The sequence below is a fragment of the Uloborus diversus genome, chromosome 2, assembly GCF_026930045.1.
Source record: "Uloborus diversus isolate 005 chromosome 2, Udiv.v.3.1, whole genome shotgun sequence".
Classification (NCBI taxonomy): domain Eukaryota; kingdom Metazoa; phylum Arthropoda; class Arachnida; order Araneae; family Uloboridae; genus Uloborus; species Uloborus diversus.
Window position 1 is genome coordinate 191,749,228 of NC_072732.1, and position 12,713 is coordinate 191,761,940.

Below are 12,713 nucleotides of genomic sequence, written 5' to 3' on the forward strand. Positions count from 1 at the left end.
AAAAAAAAAAAAAACTCAAAACCATTTATTCCTAGAAAGAAAAAAAAGTGCGATTTTTCCGTTCATGTCATAGTTAGGAACAACTGCCTTAGCGCATTACAGAAGTGGGAAAAGCAGATTCTGTAGGTCGAATTTGGAGTTTAGGTTAGGGTAGGGGGGGGGGGAAGCGCCAAGAATAATCTTTTCACGGATTAATCGGTAAAATAAATTTAAGTGATCGATATGCTAATTAATGGACGTATCTCAACTCCACATCAAGGAAAATTGATATTCCGTTGAGATTCTTGAGTCATTAAATACAAAATTAATCAAAAAATTTATTTTCCTTTTTTCTTCCCATAATAGGAGGAAACAAACATTAAATATGTATACTCAAACCCCAAATAATGAGGGAATTAACAAAATATTTATAAACGAATAAAAATTTTATGTTTTAAATATTTATTTAGCGAGACTTATTTTCGTCGTCATGGTTACAAATCGTCTGCATTCAAGGCTTATCTCAAATAGTTTTTGCATAAAGGGTTTTTTTTTGTGTAAAATCAAATATTTTCAGGAAAAACATCTAAAAATACTTAATTCTGGTAAGGATAAAAGTATAACATTATACGTTGTAAGTTTAATCTTTATGAAAAGTGCACGAGTGCAATTTGGTCATATCTTTATTACCTCATCCTAATTACTAGTTTTTTTTAAGAATATGCCTCCTTTTACCTAACCTAGAAAATCACTGGTCATGATATGATGAGTGTGAATTTGTCCTCTACTTCCATTCTATACATAGAAACAAGAAACTCAACGAGTAGGGTCCTATCGCAATTTATGATTTCGAAAAACATAATTTGAAATCAAGACGTCAAAATTCAAATGAATGCCAGGGCCTTTTTTTTTTCAAGTTACAACAATTTATACGTTTTGAAGTAAAATTGTGAAATCAAAGTTTGTGTGTGGTCTTTGTATTAATGTGGGGTCTCTTGACTAGAATGTGCTACGCTGCAAATGCTTGAAAAAAAAAATGACAGAATCTTGAAAAAGAGAGAAAAGAAACAAAATTTTGAAATCTAAGAAATCATGGCTAAAACTAAAACAAGTGAAAATGTGTGAGGGCTATCAGCTAAAAACAGATAAATAATTATAAATCATGTATTAATTTGAAAAAGAAAGGCATATCCTCTCTAATATGCACACTTGAAGGATCCATGAGCAGTGCATGTCTGAGACAATTTCTTTTACTCATCATTTGTCCTAACATAACTGAACCAACACTTATTTGCAATATTAGCAACCAAACTTCAAATGATTAAAATGTTTTTTTTTCCACCACACTTCTAAGATTTAAATGAAATGGCTAGATGTAGCTGTTAAAAAATATCGTAGCTAATTTGAGAGGTTGCAGAAAATTTATAACAATCTGGTAGAAAACATTAAATATACAGACACAGAGATTTGATACAAGAACTTTATTTATAGCTTCCAAAAATATACGCATAGTAGGTACCAATTCAAATGATCAAATCTTTATTTCTTCATGAATGAAACAGAAATATATCTGTTTAACAAATTGGATTTGATCAAGGGAAATGGAGCAAGCCTCCAAACAATATGGTAAAAACCTTTTAAAAATTAACCAATTCCTCTTAAATGAATTGTTATGAGGCATGTTATGTCTTCAGATACTTCCACCCTTTTTTGATGACAAGCAGACAAATTACACAGAATAATTTCAATATTTTGCCCCAATGTCTCGTTAGTTCTACCATTATCCTGCTTCACACTGTTCCTTCAATGTTCTACGTAGGATGTCTTTAAAGATGTCTTAACAAGCTTCTAGGCAAATATCTAGAAAAAGGAGGATCCAAGATTTAAATCTTCAAGAATATGCTCCTACTTAGTCTTCCATTGAGCTTAAAAATTTACTTTCTGAATTTTCATTTAAACTATTTTACAAAAATTATGGGTGCTATTAACAAAGATGGGGTAAGAGATATTAAGACATGAAAGAAACAGGTGATCTAAAGAAGCTCCAAACATCTCTATATGGAGTAAAATTGCGTAACACTTTTTCATCAGGGGTGTGTAAAGAGGTGTCAGAAGGTATAAAAATTACTTAACAAATACACAGTAAAAATTAATTAAGGTTAGCTATGCCAATCACTGTAAATTCAAGAGATCAATGAGCCTGAGCTGTTTGTTATCTTTCGCTAACAGCTCAGTTAGCAAAAGCTAACACAGTTAGCTTTTGCTCCTCAGATGTGTAGACAAAATACTACATAGTACAGTTAACTCTCAATCACTGTACTCAAAGTCCTGAAAAAACCGGCTATAACCTTTGAGTTACGGGAAGCAACCACAGCCTTCTCAAGAGTTAGGGACCCCATGAAATCTATGAGATAAAAAAATATTAGAATTAGAGTCAACTGCAAAACACAAATCAATGAATAATAAAAAGTTAGAACATAAGAAAAAAATTCATGTACACTTGTTATTTGATGATTTTAAAGTTGAATAATTTCCTCCTTGATTACTTATTACAGATTAAAACTCATGAAATATCACACACATTCATACTTCTGTTGAATCAGTTATTACTCTTCAGGCTCCGACTAAATTGAAAAGCATAAGCAGAGGAAATGACAGCAAATGAAGCCAAATCTCTCTACTATGTGCCATTTAGTCAGGAATTTTCAGTTTTTGCATCTGCACATGCGAAATACTTCTTGGGACTGAGGGGGAAAAACAACTTAATTTAAAACTTAAATGCACCAATATTGCCATGCATCATAATCATACTGGAATAATACACAATGCATTGTCTTTTCTCCTTTTTCAAATATCAAATTGCAGTTGGTTCTGTTTAACGACATTCTATTGAATGACTTTTCATAGTCCCAGATACTCCACTGCAGTTTTAGAAGCATTCTATTTAAGTACGATTTTTTTGTGGTCCCCTGAAAGTCTTTAGATAGAGTCAACTGTATTATATTTCTCATCTATTTCTAATTAAATCATTTATTTAATAGTTTTAATAGGTTAACAAGCTGTTTTTAATAGCTTACTCTGCTTAACTTTTTTTGAACACAAATCAATAAACAATCACAAGTTAGAATACATGGGAAAAAGTTCATGTAGGCTTGTGTCATTTATCAACTTTTAAAAATATTACTAAGATAATAAGTAAAAATACTACTTTATCTACTTTAAAAATACTACATACAACTAAAGTTGTATGATTTTCTACTTGATTACCTCTTACAGATGAAAACCCTTGAAACATCATACAGATCCATACTTCTGTTGATTCAGTTGTTACTCTTCAGGTTCAGGCTAAACTGAAAAGTACAAGCAGAGGAAATGACTGACAGTAAATGAAGCCAAATCTCTCTACCATGTACCATTCAGTAAGGAATTCAGTTTCTGAAACTGCACGCCCAAAATACTTCTTTAACTATGGGGGGGGGGGGAACAACTTAATTTAAATCTTAAATGCAACAATTTTACAATGCATCACAATGGAATAGTATGCAATGCATGAGTTTTCACTGTTTTCATAAACAAATTATTATATTTCTGTTGTCTATTACACCACGTTTCTACTTACTCAGATGAACAATATAGAATAGCATCCAAAAGGAGAACAATTATAATAAATTAATATGAATTTCTGCCTTCTGTGCATAGAAAAAAAATCAAGAATACCAAATGTCAAGCGGGGAAATGCTTTGCACACAATGCATTTTAACCTGGAGTGCTCACAGACATATAAGATAAACACACCAGTTGTGATCAGTGCTTCAGCAGTAGCCACTTCAAGGTTAATACTTGAGCAAACAGGATTCCAGGTCTCCCAACGGATTCAAAAGTGCATCAAACATCATTTACACCTTAATAGCGAAATATTAAATACATTGTAACATTTTACCCGCATCAAATCATATTATGGACATGCAAGGTCGAGCGAAACAATTTTGTAATAGATTAACTAGGTGCATCAATTTTTAAATAAATATTTTTATTCTTTAAGAATTGAAGTTTTCAATACTGTTTTTTTGGGCACTTATCTAGTTCTTTTGTGAAACATAAATTAAACTTAATTATTAAAATTTGCCTTACTAAATTATCCTTGGGTACTTTTCGTTCGTTCATGCGCGTCAAACCATTGCAGTCGCCTAACGTCATAGTCGCCATAAACTCCAGGTCAAAATCACTAACGATTTAGCTGTTATTTACATCTACTCGACAAGATGCTGTCCATATTTAGATAAAAGTAGCCTCACAAAAACTGGCCCAGTAATGCATTGCCATGAAAAGAAAAAAGAAGCCAGGAATATAATACAAACATTACAGTGCAACAAGAATAACACACAGTAAAAGAGCTGTAAAACACTATTGAAAAGATATTACACGAAGCAATTTGGCATTAAGTATAAAATAATTACCTATTGCTATTTTAATTGCCTGTTGAGCTGTAGGAGTTCTTAGTATAAAAAATGTCAGTCAATGCAATAAATGTATTATCAAACAGAAAGCTACATTAATGTTGATTAAAAATACACCAAATCGAGGTCTCAAAAACAATAGATATCTTCTTTGGTGACTAAATACGTTCATAAAACCAATCATCGGCAAACTTAAGAGTCATTAATGAATTGCGACACATTTTGAGCAGTGTATTTATTTATAACCTTATAAAACAGCTAATACATGCAACGTAGTATTATTTTTTAAAGAGGAAGCAAGTTGTAAGAAAATTAGATTATATTTCTTATATGTAAGTTCGGTGTACTGGTCAACACACAAAACTTATACTCACTTATAGATTTCCTTTCATTTTTGTTTTCTTTCCTTTTTTTTGGCACTCTCGTCCGCCAAAAACATTGGTGTATTTTAATTTGTAATACACCAATTCGACATTTCCATGTTTTTAACGTGTCGAATATGAACATCACTCGTCAATTTAGCAGAATCTTGCACATCAAAATGCACAAAATTCTCTTCTTCCGTAATTTGTCTTGTAAGCTTTCAAATGAGGAAAACTTTGCCCCTACTTCAATAGTCATTCCTCTATAATTACAATAATTAGATCATTAAAATACTATCCATTTAGGAAAGTATGCCGAGGAAAAAGCACGGAGGCGCAGTTGTTTCTCGCTGGAATAAACAACTCGAACGTGATCGCCAAATATCGAGGACGTCTGAAACCACGCCAAGTTACTACAAAGGTTGCTAGAAAAATCGAGGAGTAGCAGACACTTCCCTGGATTAAACGACTAACTTGATTTGTGATAGCGAAATTTCTACAAAGCTATGGCATCAAAAGTTTCTCCTCGCCTGTTTTGTTTTTTTTTTAAACACGTCGGTCAATGCAGGAACGATCCTGGGTCCATGGTTACCATATTGGCGACTTCATCTATTTCAAGGCGAATTCTTATCAACATGACGAACATGATGCCAAAAAAAAAGTGCGATACCATAAGCAATACAGTTGCAGTTTATTTCTCCTTTTTGGAAACACTTCCTGAAGGAGTATGTTCTTTCCGATTTTAAGTGTACTTTTTTTCATGTATTGGTATTTTCAAGAATGGTAAACATCATTAAATCCAAATTAGTTTAAGAAAATAAACTGGTTCGTTCTGTATTCTAAAGTTATATATTTTGAATTATAATAAAACAAACTAAATGACGTTACAGTTTTTTCGCATTTTTTATAAAATTCCATTTGCACCAAAAAAAATCTTTCCTAAATCAGAGATGCTCCTCTTCCCCCCCAAGAACAATGACGTCCCCTCCCCTCAAATGCATCCCCAAAATGAGATCCCCTAAAAACGACAAAGACAACTTTTAGCAAACCCTCCTTTCCCTAAAAATTTCAATCATGCTGTCTGCTCTGAAGTCTTACTCGTTGCACTTTATTTATCTATTTATTTAGAAGCTAGACAGCTTCACATAGATAAAGGACTGCGTGCCAAGCGCCTGGCTCCGGACACACACAAGAAAGATTTACAACACTAGAAAAGGAAATAACACTCAAGGCACAGGCGGGATTCGAACCCACGATCTTCGGCTTGGAAGACGAAGCGTCTACCACAGAGCTACGGAGGCCCCCTCGTTGTACTAACTACCTTAATTTTGATAACATATTAATTGGTCCCCTTGAGTGCCCACTCAAGGGGATCGTGGCACGAACCGCACCATAGAAATTTTAAGGGGTATCCTGGGTGCTGCTCACGATTGAGCAGTGGCGGCGCTAGGCGTCGGCGACGTCGGCGACTGCCGACGGCCTCGCGCAGATAGGGCCTCGCAAAATTCTCAGAAGTAAATTCTCAAAAGTTTTTTAAGAAATTTCCATGTTTTCAATTGAAGCTCTTATTAAATGCAACAGACACAATAGTAATCAAAATAGTGCGAGCAGCGGAGACTGCACAGAGCCAGCTTTAGCAAATGCGGGGCCCAATTCTGTAGGAACCTGAATTTAAAATATTCACTAGCTACAGCTTATTGATCAGCTAAAAATACTAAACAACATCGAAAATCGCTTAAAATTGTGCTTTTGTAGCTTGATTTTCAAAAATTACCGAACCTAATATTACAAAATATGGCCTTAGAATCGCATTTTTAAGGCTTGAATATCAGAAAATGTTCGGGCAAGGGTCCCCATACCGCCTTTCTTTTATATCATTAGCAATTAGGTTTTTAAAACTACATCAACAAAAAGTTTAGGTGGACTGGCTCCTGTATATAAAATATTGCTAAAGTTTTTAGAAGCATAATTTTCAAAATTTTTCGAGGGAAGAGCTCCCTCCCTTTCCGTAAAATCATCAAAGTTTGTCTAAAATTCTGTTTTTGAAACTTCGATTTCGAGAATTTGCAGGGGATTGATTTTGACCTATTTTTTTTAAACAAAAGAATCGATCTGGGAACACTCTCTGACCCTTTAAGTCAATAAAAATGGCCTATAATTGCGTTTTTACGGCTTCAATTTCTAGAAATTTCCACCGAGACCCCAAATTTTTTCCCCTAACATCAGCAAAGAGAGCCTAAAATGGCGTTTTTAAACTGAAAATTTTAAAATTTTTCCGGGGGTGGACCCCCGGACCCACCTTTCTATCAGGTCATTTTTCCTCATTCAATGTGCCGCCCCCTTCCCCCACCACCAAAAAAAACTTTTTGATTGCGCTACTAGTCACGAAACGTTTTTGTCCTAGCAATTAAGTGAATTGGAAACTATAAGTGCCAATAGTTAGTACAAAAATTAATTCCGTGAATTCAATGATTTGTCTGAAAATATTTTATGATTAAAAGGGCCTCGCAAAACTGCATCGCCGACGTCTACTTTTGCTCTCGCGCCGCCACTGCGATTGAGGGAGGGGGACAACTACGAAACACATAGATGCAGAGGGGTACCCACCTTGGGGAGGTCATGGCGCGCTGCACCATCGAAATTGTTATGGGGGGAAATTATTTCGAGTTGGTATTTTCCCTGTTATGGGGTCTTATTTTGGAGGGGGTGCATCCTTGCTCTTAAGCGGAGGGGGGAACCCCTAGATACAGTAATTTTGCAAACTTTTTCTGCAAAATAATAGTTGTAACATTTTTCATTAGAAATGGTTCATTAAAAATTTTAATATTTTCTCTCTTTTCTTTTTTTTGTAACATAGATACAGCATACGCAACTTTCAAGAGAAACAATATTGACTTTTGTGTCAAAATAAACTGTATATCGCTTTTCCAACCCCATGCCGTTATGCATAAGCTTTGGAAAAAGCAGCAATAAATAGTTGGATACTGTGGCAATAAATATTGAGAGTTCAGAGATTGGTAATAAAATGATATGTATGACTTATTAAGAACGTAAGTAAATAGCCCAAGCAGTACTTCCTTGCAATGAAGAAATTCACAGGACATCAGTGGACGCCCAAAAACAGAAGCACAACCTTAAATATTGGGCTTTGGGAGGGGGGGGGGAGCACCTTCATTGAGTCTCAAGCAATTCTCACTAATCCTTGAGTGCTTATGAAAACACGAAGATTGCTAATGAGCCACAAGTAAGTCCGTCGTCATTTAGGGGGTTCGGGGCATGGGCGCGCATAAGCAAAATTTTAAGGGGGGAGGGGGTCAGATATTTTTTCCATGGTTTAGTAAGATAATTTCCGCATAGAAACCGATTTCAGTACAGTTTAGAGTTATTAAAATTTGACATTTTTAATAGTTTATTCATTAATGGCTGGAGAAATGTTTTTACTTTCTTGCTAGAAAAAAAGTACTAAAAGCAAGGAAGTTCTAACTTCCAAGGTGGGGCTTGACCCCCCCCCCCTCCATGTGGACGAAAGGGAGGAAGGTCGAAAGTCCCCTTGATTTGGAAAAATAATGCTTTTTATTAGTTATAAGTGGGTAGCGGGCGTGTTTTTCTGTGTTTTCCCTAAGTCAATTCCCATTGAGTGCACACCCCCCTCCATGTCAGATTTCGAAATGAAGGACCGCAGAAAAATATTTCCGATTGTGCTGCCCCTAATAGAGAATATGTTAGAATTTTCCCCCCTTCCACTTCAAAGAAAACGCAAACCTACCTGGACTTAAGGCTACCCACCGATTTGTTACGTTAAACTATTATTTATTAATTTATTGCAGCAGGAGCAAGTCACTACTTCATTAAGTTATTTACTTAGCCCAATTTATATAATATGGGCATATAAGTATACAAAGGGCAAATGTATGTTCAAACTGGCAAACTAAAAAAAATCCTATCCTCTCCTACTCCATGAGTAACAGACATTAAATTAACGTGACTAGGGGTGCACCCCCCCCCCTGCCCGTTTAAAAATTTCCTACTCTTGATTTTCTCCTGCAATAGAAACTGAGTATTTTCCGCATCGTTCCCTTGTTTTTTTTTTTTTTTTTTTTGAAATGACGAGCCTGTCAGGTGCTTGTACACTCAAAATAGCCTTCATAAAAAAAAAAAAAAAATCAAAACTATGACTTTTTAGTGATTTAAAAAAAACGTTTAATACAGAAAAATGTTCATATAGCAAACGGATTAAGGAGAAAAAAACGATAACACTTGTTTAAAATAGAAAAGAATTTTCCAAGTAATGTGTTTCATATGATACATGATAGAATTCTGAATAGATTAAAATTTGACAAACTCTTAATAAAACTCGATGTGAAACATAAAGTTAAATAACAATTCTTAATAAAACTATTTAATATATAAAGCTGAATAATTTTCTTGTAAATATACAGGCGTCTCTCGTATTCGTTCCGTGTAGTATCGAAATCGTGTTATACGAGACTTTTTTAAACTTAACATATTTTTTTACACTAATTAATCATGTACATAGTAAAAATCATGTCAATATGTATCGTGTTTGTATCGAAACCGTGTTATACGAGACTTAGAAATAATGTAAATCAAAGCATGTCTATCGTGTTATATCGAAACCAAGTTTCATGAAAAACAAAGTAAAACCTCATTAGAGTTATCAAACATTAACAGAATGTATTAAACAAAAAAGAAATGTCTTCTTTATTAAAGATAACTTTCGTGTTATATCAAAACCATGAAGTATTAAATTGAAGTTTCGTACTGTGTAATATCGAAACCGTGTTGTGCAAGTACCATATTATACCAGGGACGAATGTACTACAGTAAATTTGTTAAAATCGAACGTCAATTACATTGATTGTGTTATAAAATTAAACCTGCTAAGTCTGAAGCATATGCAAAATATAATGCTGTGGTTTTATTTTAATTTAGAAGCAAAAAACCCTCTTATAATTGTAATGTGTGTTGTTTAAATGCTAACACTGAAAAACACAATTACACAGCATATAACCAAATCCAGAATAAAACATTCTTAAAAATGGGATGGTATGATAAATTGAAGAATGTCTCCACATGCTTCTCAGCACTTATTCAACATGGTGCGAATATTTTTAATGCTCTTGCTCAAATGTTCTTGACATTGAAACATGAATATAGCTTAAAATTATTCCTCTGTTAATTTGAAAGGATGATCTTTTTAAAATCCCCACGGAAAATACATGCCTAATGACTATCATGCTAAACTTGTTACCAAAGTACTATATTATTTTTACCATTAACTACTAATATAGTGCTTTTGTAGAAAACAATAAATTAAAGTACAAGAAAAATATATTTGACCCAAAGAAAAACAATCATTTTCTCTTTTAACTATAACTTTGAAATTTAATATTTAAATACATAATTGAAAAAACTATATATGTCATTGCTTTGACGGGATTTTTGAAACATATCAATAACATGAAGCATATATACCACTACTATTATACACTTAAGTTTTGCTGATAGCTTTTACTTAAAATGCAATGTTGATTTAATGCTCATTTTCTTCACTCCCTAGAATGCTTTGCTTATTTCTACTTTCCTCATACCCCTAATTTCTTACACCATAAAATTACAGATAGTGATCTCCAAGTTTTAATGCCAGCATGCCAAAGAAGTTTTGTAAATGCTTTTCTTTTGACATTTATGAAACTTATGCACCAGGAAAAACTAGAGTAGAGCTAACTACAGGAATAACTTAGAAAAGCATATTCATTCTTGGTATGATAACAGCAAGAATTTGTTTTAAAATAGAATAATACACAGATTTTTTTTTTAAGCCGGCTGTGTTACAATTCTAAGCAAAATAATTGTACCAGAAATAAAATATATCTGTGACCAAGTAAAAATATTCAAACCAAACTTTTTATCTCGAGGAAAATTAGCCTAAAAAATGTTAGCATTTATAAAGAGGGTTTTAGTCATAAATTAAGTGACAACATCCCTTTATATTAATTCTGTAAATGCTTTTTAATACATCAGACACAAGAATCATATATTTAGACTACACTATATGACTGATGTTGAATGCACTTGAATTTTAACAAGTCGGTTTTAAAGCATTATTGCCAGCAAAATTAGTACTTCACAGCAGACTTTAATAAAGTAACTGTTGTGCAAGTTCTAAATTCAACTAGTGTGCTTTAAATTTCTATAACCTCATCCATCTTCTCATTATTCAGGATCAAACAATTGACATCTTGGTAAACTATGGAACCCTTCTGAAAAACAGATACATTAATAAACAAAAATGTATTCATAATTCACAATACAAATTGAACATTCAACTTTGGGCCACATAGAAATAATTATTTTTATACTTATATTCACAGGAAGTTTGTGAATAAGATAAACTTAATACTGATTTCTGACTGCAAAGCAGAGACCCAGCATTTCAAAGATTCTAATGGTTGTTCTTGCTCATTGAAAGGTCCAGTTAAAGCATTATTACCAGCAAAATTAAGACTTTGCAGCAGACTTTAATAAAGTAACTGTCATGCAAAGTCTAAATTCAACTAGTGTTGTGCTTTAAGTTTCCATGAAATCATCCATCTTCTCGCTATTCAGAATCAAACAATTGACATCTTGGTAAACTAACATGGAGGAACCTTTCTGAAAAAAACAATAAGCGAAAAATGTATTCATAATACAAATAGAACATTAAACTTTGGGCACACTGAAATAAAGCATTTTTATACACATGTCTGCAGGAATTTTGTGCATCAGATGAACTTGGAACTGATGACTGACCAGTGAAAAACCCACAATCTCAAAGATTTCAATCATTGCTGTAACAATGACTGCTCACTAAAAGGTGAACTTATACTTCAGGTTCTATTGAGAAATGTACCAGGTGCCCTACTAATTTAATAGAATAGTGTTTCATGCTTAAATAATTTAGCTCTTAGCAAACTACAAAACTCTTTCATTTGTTGCTAGACAAAGTTAAAGTTCAGTAGAGATTAAAAATCTGGCATAATTTTAAGTATTGAATTAAACAGCTAAATAGTTTCAATTATGTAAGGATTAGGAAATAAGTATTTTACTCATGATAAACACCTATTTGTTACACATCTATAATGCTGGATAAGAATAATACCTAAAATTCATGAATTTTGACAGTAAATTAAACAGCATACTGATTTCTGACACCAAGAATATGAAAATTAATAAATGTTCATTTTTGGCACACCCAGGAAGGCTAATAGGGAGAATATTAAACAAGAAGAAAAGATATGATAGTTGAAGGGAAGGGGACTTAACAGGAAGAACCTTTACAGAGTTAATTTTTGAAGGAAATATTTTGCCGGGAAATTGAACAGTTAAAGGGCTATTCCACGGAAAACGGTAATTTTTTCCTGCATGTGACGCTTCGTATATTTCATAAAAAATAATAATTAAAAAGGATAATGAACAAAATTTTGTTGCTTAAGACATTACAAATGCATGTGTGACTTCTTTAGCCAAAACTTTCTTCTAAAATTATTTCTTTTCTATGAAATACAGAAACCGTCACGTGCAGGACAAAATGACCATTTTCAATGGAATAGGCATAGACATATTTTTTTTCTTCAATGGTTTAAATAATTATTTCTAAACTTATGAGATATGTTTCCTTTACATTGGAACCATAGCTTTCAAAATCTGCAATTTCTTTCGTCATTGCTGTATTAATAGAGCAAAAATATAAGCTTATCCACAAGCAAGTTACCAGAGGTTGACTTTAGATGTTCTGCACGTGACGCATGTAAATAAATTTTAATTTAAATAACAAAATTGTTTCAGAAGTATCTTTGTACCAAATTTAAAGATTAAAATAATTGCTTATCCCAGTTTCATTAAAATATTAAGA

General features: G+C 33.1%; 1 long non-coding RNA gene across 1 annotated transcript; it reads right to left on the reverse strand.

Annotated features, from left to right (window-relative positions):
- Positions 1-1,451: 1,451 nt before the first annotated feature.
- On the reverse strand, positions 1,452-5,072 carry LOC129217592 (uncharacterized). Its single transcript, XR_008580230.1, has 3 exons — positions 4,111-5,072; positions 3,247-3,329; positions 1,452-2,383 (listed from the first exon to the last, which is right to left on the reverse strand). It is a non-coding gene; the product is annotated as an uncharacterized LOC129217592 (long non-coding RNA).
- Positions 5,073-12,713: the final 7,641 nt, after the last annotated feature.